Raw genomic sequence first — 6,899 nt, 5'->3', positions numbered from 1 at the left:
CCTCCCATTGCACATGGCTAAAGGCCTCTGGAGAAGCAGAAACCCAGTTCTAGGAACTTAGGGAGCACCTGTCGGCCACAGTAGATGTCACCTGCGGAGCACTGGCTGTCTCTTCATGTGCTCAGCTGGCTGCCTTCGGGTCTCGGCTCCTGGTGCAGAACCATCGTAGAGACGACTGTGGCCTCAAGCAGTTTCCGGTCTGGGCACTTTCCCTCCAACGTGGGACACCAAGGAAAGGCCTTTCCCGGCACCAAGGGACAAAGGCTACCGGATCTGGAAGACCGTTCCGTCACACAGTATAAACAGTCCCCGCCCACGTCATAGGAGGGGTGTCTGATGATGCATGAAGAGTGCAGCACTGCCGTGGCATCTAGTAACCCTTCAGTAATGTTAGCATATGTATATCATTTTTTTGGACACTCCTCAGGGCTACATTTTTTGTCTATGGTCAAGATTTTTGGGGTATTTTCCTGCTTTATGGTCTCTAAGGAAATAAACTCTTTCTACCTAAAAAAGCTGGGGTAAAATCAAACCTGATTTTTTAGTTTAACTGGCTTTAGGAATAATCTTAGCTAAAAACGAATGAAAGAAACCCCTCCAAAAAGATATAATATACCGGGTTGGGCAGAAGTAGGTCTACAGTAGTGAGTAGGGGACACACAGAGTTCATTATTATTGTGTTATTTTCCATACGAACAGTTGTACACTTACTTTTGCCCCACCCTGTATGTAAAATATATATAAAAGCATCCTACAGGTGTGGATGTGTTGAGTCTTCCTACTTCCCACCTGATCTCCCCTGGAGAGACATATTTAGGAGACCTCCGAGGAGGAGGAAACTGCACATGCGCAGAATCACCAGTTTGCAGCCACATGTGGCGGGCTCCGTGCAGCAGGGTGGAGGGCTGACGATCCAAGCTCTTGGAGATATTTTTCCAGGAGTGAGGCATTTTCCGGGAGCTGATCCATTCCCGCTCTCCATGCTGGTCCCTCATGGCATCAATGCCAACTTCAGACGCGCCCAGCACTGTGCGGGGCATATGGCTCACTCCCAGTAGCTGCTTATTGAATGAATGAGGCATCTGACCCCTGGCTGGTGAATGGGGCATCCTGAGATGACGGTGGAGCAGAGAGGTTGGACATGTGAGTCTGGACCCATTTTCGAGGTGTCTGTCTAACGGCAAACTGCTGTGGAGAACAGAAAGGAGAAATGATTCCCTGACTATTGGAGGTCTCTGCTCTGTCATTTGGGACTGAAGGGTGACCTTTCTAAAATCTTTATATAGAGTCTTAAAGTTTGAACGGAGGCCACTACATACGGGTCTCTCTCTGTCGAAAGAAAAATAGGCCACAGAGCAAATCGATATAAAAAGATTCTTTGTCATCACTTGTTACTGTCTGAAACTAACTCAGTTACTGTTTATTGTCTGTGTCTCCAAAGGCCAGGAGCCTGGTCCGCTTCATGTACCGCTCACCCTCCAGCATGCAGAAGAGTGCTGCTCAAACGTATTCTCAGTATTTAACAAAAATAAATAAATGCTGGAGGACCGAATGACTAAATGCTTGGAGGGGTGCTTTATTGTATTATTTTAATGGATGTTACTATAATGTTGAGGCTGTCACATGGGGAAAACTGAAAGACTGTTGAAAACATGCAGGGAAGAGTTAAGACGGCATCAAGATCCCAGCCTGCTCGTTTTTATTTCACTGGAAGTGTTTTATAAGACCTTTGCAATCATTATTGTCACAAGCCTAAGTTCATTTCTTTATTAATTTCTTTTCAAAGTTATAGGAACTTTCCTCAAACCTAGTTATCACCCAGTGTCTCATTTATTTATTTATTTATTTATTTTTAAATCCTCACCCAGGGATTTATTTTTTTTTTTTTTTTTTTTTTACCTATCTTCAGATAGAGTGGGAGGGAGGAAGAGAGAAAGAAACATCTACTGGTTGCCTCCCACAAGACCCCAACCAGGGCTGGGGATGAATCAAAACCAAGGTACGTGCCCTTGACAGAAATTGAACCTGTGACTCTTTGGTTTGTGGGCCGATGTTCTTTCACTGAGCAAAACTGACCAGGGCCAGTGTCTCATTTAAAGCCACCGAAAGTTTGCATCATCCCTTTATTCTGATGAGTGACAATGTCTGATAGAGCTACACTGCAATATCATACTGCACCAGCAGGTGTCACTGTCTAATATGTGATCCTGCATGAAATCCACAGACGTTTAAGACCAGTCTATGGGAGGAATCAACGTACTAATTCATGAATGCTATAAGATCAAAGTTATATAAGATAAGGTCCACTCTACTTCAGTTTCACTCCATGAGATAAGTAAATCTTTTATTAGAGATGCAGGATGGGCCTAAATTTTATTAATACTTTTCAGTGTTCTTTCTGGATCCCATACTTTTCTAGGAAACCTCTTTTTATTATTTTCAATAATAATATGTAAAATGTGTCTATTATCTTGAAATTTCTCAAAACCCTCTGATTCAATTCTAACATAATCCCCTACACATGTGGCGTTTAATTAATATTTGTTGAATGATTGCCCCTCACCCCCTAAATTCTGGGAAACACAGAGAGCGATTCTACAGATGGGGAAACTGAGTCTCAGAGAGGTCAAGTAACTGCTCAAGGCCACACCTGGTGAATGGCAGAGCTAGGGTTTGGGTTAGGCTTGTCTAGTTCCAAATTCCTTGCCCATTCATTCCAATCAGCAAAGGGACTTGGAGAAAATGCAGTCCCTAATGTTGATAAAGGCAGCAGGATTCTACTCTATGGGCCCAAAGGGGTGCACAGGACATCTCTGGGCAGACTTTTCATCATCAGAAAAAGCAGCTGATGTTCATTTGCTATCTTATCATTTCTCCCTGTAATTTTCCCAAGACAGATTAGAGATGTGAGCAAATTGTACTGATGCAAATGATGAAATGTGTGTGGGGGTGGGAGGTGGAGTTGGGGGGGGGGGCTGGCACCACCAGAAGCCCAGAGTCAACCTCCTTCCTCCTCACCCCTGTGGAACACAGATACTTAACTGCAGACTTGAGTCAGTCTGCAAATTCCTGGATGGTGTTTATCAGCTGATGTCACCATATTGCAAGATTATGTATCTCTGAACAAACAATAGTATCAGCACTGATATGATGAGCATACAGGGACACAGTTTGGTCTCCTCGATTGCTCAACGCTGCTCCACGCTGCAGTGGGTCTCTGCTGACCAGCTTCCCAGCATCATCTGGCCCACCTGCCCAGTGTTCTGGACGAGAGGAAGGCTCCCAGGGATTCCCTTGGGAAATTTAGGTCAGCAGGATCTAATTACTTGAGTGGATCAGAGCTGAGACTTCAAGATTTATATTGTAGGAGGGTGGGGTAGAAAAGCTGAGGACCTCGCATTGGGAACTATTTAGCAGGGTTCCCATCAAAGGTGGGGTCTCTGGCCCCAAATGAGCAGACCCTGCTTGAATTATGTCCTCGCAATCCCCTCCAGTCTGTTCCAGGAGGTGTCCTCCAGAATAAGAGGAAGTGAGGCCACCTGACGAGAGGACAGCACCCGATGAGGGGCGCACACTCCATGCTTAACAACACGTCAGTCATGGTTACTCCTTTGGGGGAGAGAAATGAACACAGAGGTGGCTGTGCTCTTTCAGGTCTATACCCTGGGGTATACCAGTGACCTGGAAAGACCCCACCAGCCCTGTTTTCACAGTTCTCCCACGTGCCATGACGTCCTGGGACAAGGAACACTTCTAACATTGCAACGTGGCTAAAGGGAGACGTGTGCCCTTTTAAATTCCCGGCGTCCCTGGGTTGCTGACAGTGGCTGCCCACCTGACTAGTCTGCTTTAACATCCCTAAACAATTTGAATCAGGACTGTCAGCTGAGCGGCCAGAATGCCCACTCAGGCCCGCCCTGCCCATCGCAGCCAGTTGATCCAGAATATTTTTTAAAATCAAGACAAAACAAAACTGATTTACTGCGCAGTGAAGCGGGAAGACATCGAACTTTGGAAACTAACAGAGTCCCGTTAAGCTCCAAACTTTGCTAGGGCAGGGCCTCTGGCCACTTGCTGCTTCTTCCTCTCTACAATGAGTTAAACAGTCCTGCCTTTACAGGTTCTGGTGAAGATGAAAGAGCTAGAAATCACGTTTACAACAGCTTCTCCAATAATGCTAATTCCCCATTCCCTTCCATGGACACTACACACAGCGAGGGGCGGAGAAATGTAAGGTTTTGTTCAGACAATCATTTCTTTATAAACTTCCCAGTTCTAGGGTGCAAGTGGCTGCTATGTAGGGGGCAGGGGGAGAAAAATTCCTTTGATGAGGTAGAGCCACAGGACATATCTGGAGAAGTCCTCAGGGGTGGGGACCTCCCGGGCCATCTCACGCTCATTCATCCATTCATAACCATGCATGGAAGGCAGCCTACTGTATGCCTTGAGTCATCACACGCTGGGATGCCCAGGTGCCCAGACCCTGGGGTCTGAGAGACCCCCGCCCCCTGTGGGTACCGAAACGGAAATGAGGGGACGCTCAAGCAGGGCAGGGGAGTCCCTGGCTTATCTGTCGGCCCACAAACTCCTTTCCTGTGCCCTGGAATCGGAACTTTAAGCTGCTGGGAATTTCAAATGAAGCAAGCAAGCCCTCGCTCCGAGGTTATTGAAACAACCCTCACTCTCCCAAGAGACTGAAAAATTATTATTAGTAAGACCACCCCCCCTCCCGCGGCCTGGCACTGCGGCGGTCCTTGGGCTGTTGCAACCCCGGCCTCTGGCCCAGCGGAGGCCGCCCGGTGTTTCCCAAAGACGCCTCCGGAGGGACCGACGCTTCGGCGCCTCCTCGCGCGCCCCGGCGGCCTCCGGGTGGGGCGAGGGGGGTCGGCGGCGGAGGGCGGCCGAGCGGGCGCGGGGCGCGTGAGGCGCTGCCCGCTCCCCGCCAGGACCCGCGGGCGCCCCGCGCCCCTCCGCCGCCCCTAACGCGCAGCGGCCAGCGAGCTGGAGCCCAGGGGCGGGGCGGGGGCGGGGCGGGGCGGGATCAGACCGGCCCGGCCCCGCCCCCGGCGCTTTTCTCGTTTTTCACTTGAAAGCCTTGGGTCGCTTTTTCTTCTTTGCACAGAAGTCGCGCTCGGGCAGCCCGCGCGCTCGCAGCAGGAACCAGGCTCCAGGCGCTGGCGCCGGGGCCGCGGGGAGGAGGTGACTTCGCTCCCTGCGGCGGGCGCGGCCCGGGCGCCCCGAGCTTCTTGGCCCCGGAGAGCGGGCGGCGGCGGCCTCCCCAGCGCGGTAGGCAGGGCCGGGTTCGGGGACCGGGTGGCTGTGGGCTGGGCGGGGTGGGCGCGGGGATCGCGGCACTTGGAGACCGAGGGGGTGGGCACGGGCCCGGGCCCGGGGGACGGTGGGGGTCCCGGCTGGGGACCGCAGGGGCGCGGGGAGCCTCCTGTAGCCTCGGGTCCCGGGAGAGGGGGTCGGGCGCCGCCCAGCGCCGCTGCCGATGCTGCGGCTGCAGGCGCGGGCTGGTCGCGGCAGCCACGGGTCCCACCTGCAGAGGCAAGATGGGGCCGGGGTCCCAGCGGCCGCGACGACTGCCGCTCCCGGGGTTGAGCCCCGGCGGCTGCAGACCGGGTGAAGGGGCCTAGGGCGCGCGGCGGCCCCCGCCGACGTCTAGGTGCTGGGACGCCCCAGGGCCTCCGTCCCCGCGACAGTCCCCGTGGCCAAGGCGGGGGCGCCGACCTCCCTCTCCTGCTCTGCGAAGTTAGTTTCACTTTTCCCGCCAGTCGGGGCCCGCATCTGCAGCGCGGTGGGACTGGCCCCCTCTGTTCCCTCTCCTGGCCGGTAGCGCCTCCCCCGGGGAGTCCGCCGGGCGACACCCGGGCGGCGCCACCCTCCCCGCCTCCCCGGAGCCGCCGCCGCTTCTCCGGGCAACCAAGGGAGAGCCGAGTGTTATGACAGGAAATCTTCAAAACAGAAAAACCAGAGCAGCCTGGGTCTGTTGGTGCAACCTTGGGACGGTCACCCTCTGCCAGGGGTGTGTGTGGGGACTTGGTAATTGTCCTGTTCAAGTTCAGGGCAAAGGCTCCCGGGAATGTTAATGGCCCCACTTGGCCTGCTGTGAGACTGCAAGTTGTGTATGAGTGAGGTGGCGTGTGCCTGGGTGTAGAAGTTTTTGTGAGTGTGTGAATAGGTGTGTAAATGTGTGTGTGCATGTGTGCGTGTCTCAGGTCTGAGTGTGTTTCTGTGTATCCGTGAGTGTGTCTGAGTGCATTTGTGAGTGTATCACTGTGGGGTGGTTGTGTCGCTGAGTGCATCTGTGTGTGTGTGTCTGTGTGAGTATGTGTGTGTGTGTGAGTGCATCTGTGTGAGTATGTGTGTGTCTGAGTGCATCTGTGTGTGTGTCTCTGAGTGCATGTGTGTATGTGTGTGAGTGCATCTGTGTGTGTCTGAGTGCATCTGTGAGTATGTGTGTGTGTCTGAGTGCATGTGTGTATGTGTGTGTGTGTCTGAGTGCATCTGTGAGAATGTGTCTGTGTGTGTCTCTGAGTGCATCTGTGTGTGTGTTTCTGAGTGCATCTGTGTGAGTATGCGTGTGTGTCTGAGTGCATCTGTGTGAGTATGTGTGTGTCTGAGTGCATCTGTGTTTCTGAGTGCATCTGTGTATGTGTGTCTGTTTGAGTGCATCTCTGAGAATGTGTCTGTGTGTGTCTGAGTGCATCTGTGTGTGTGTCTCTGAGTGCATCTGAGTGAGTGAATATGTGTGTGTGAGTGCATCTGTGTGTGTGTGTGTCTGAGTGCATCTGTGTGAGTATGTGTGTGTCTGAGTGCATCTGAGTGAGTGAATATGTGTGTGTGAGTGCATCTGTGTGAATGTGTCTGTGTGGGGTGAATGTGTGTCGTCATGG

The 6,899-nt window shown here is 52.3% G+C and overlaps 1 protein-coding gene across 1 annotated transcript in view; it reads left to right on the top strand.

Moving 5' to 3' along the window:
* Positions 1–5,251: 5,251 nt before the first annotated feature.
* Positions 5,252–6,899, top strand: part of SPSB1 (splA/ryanodine receptor domain and SOCS box containing 1) — a 60,083-nt gene continuing 58,435 nt past the window's right edge. The window contains exon 1 of the mRNA XM_036256943.1: positions 5,252–5,286. The gene's annotated coding sequence lies outside the window, so the exon portion shown is untranslated. The remainder of the gene's footprint in view (positions 5,287–6,899) is intronic.

This window comes from Molossus molossus, unplaced genomic scaffold, assembly GCF_014108415.1.
Source record: "Molossus molossus isolate mMolMol1 unplaced genomic scaffold, mMolMol1.p scaffold_m16_p_12, whole genome shotgun sequence".
Classification (NCBI taxonomy): domain Eukaryota; kingdom Metazoa; phylum Chordata; class Mammalia; order Chiroptera; family Molossidae; genus Molossus; species Molossus molossus.
The sequence above is the reverse complement of the archived record's forward strand: the minus strand, read 5'-3'. Positions and strand labels throughout refer to the sequence as shown.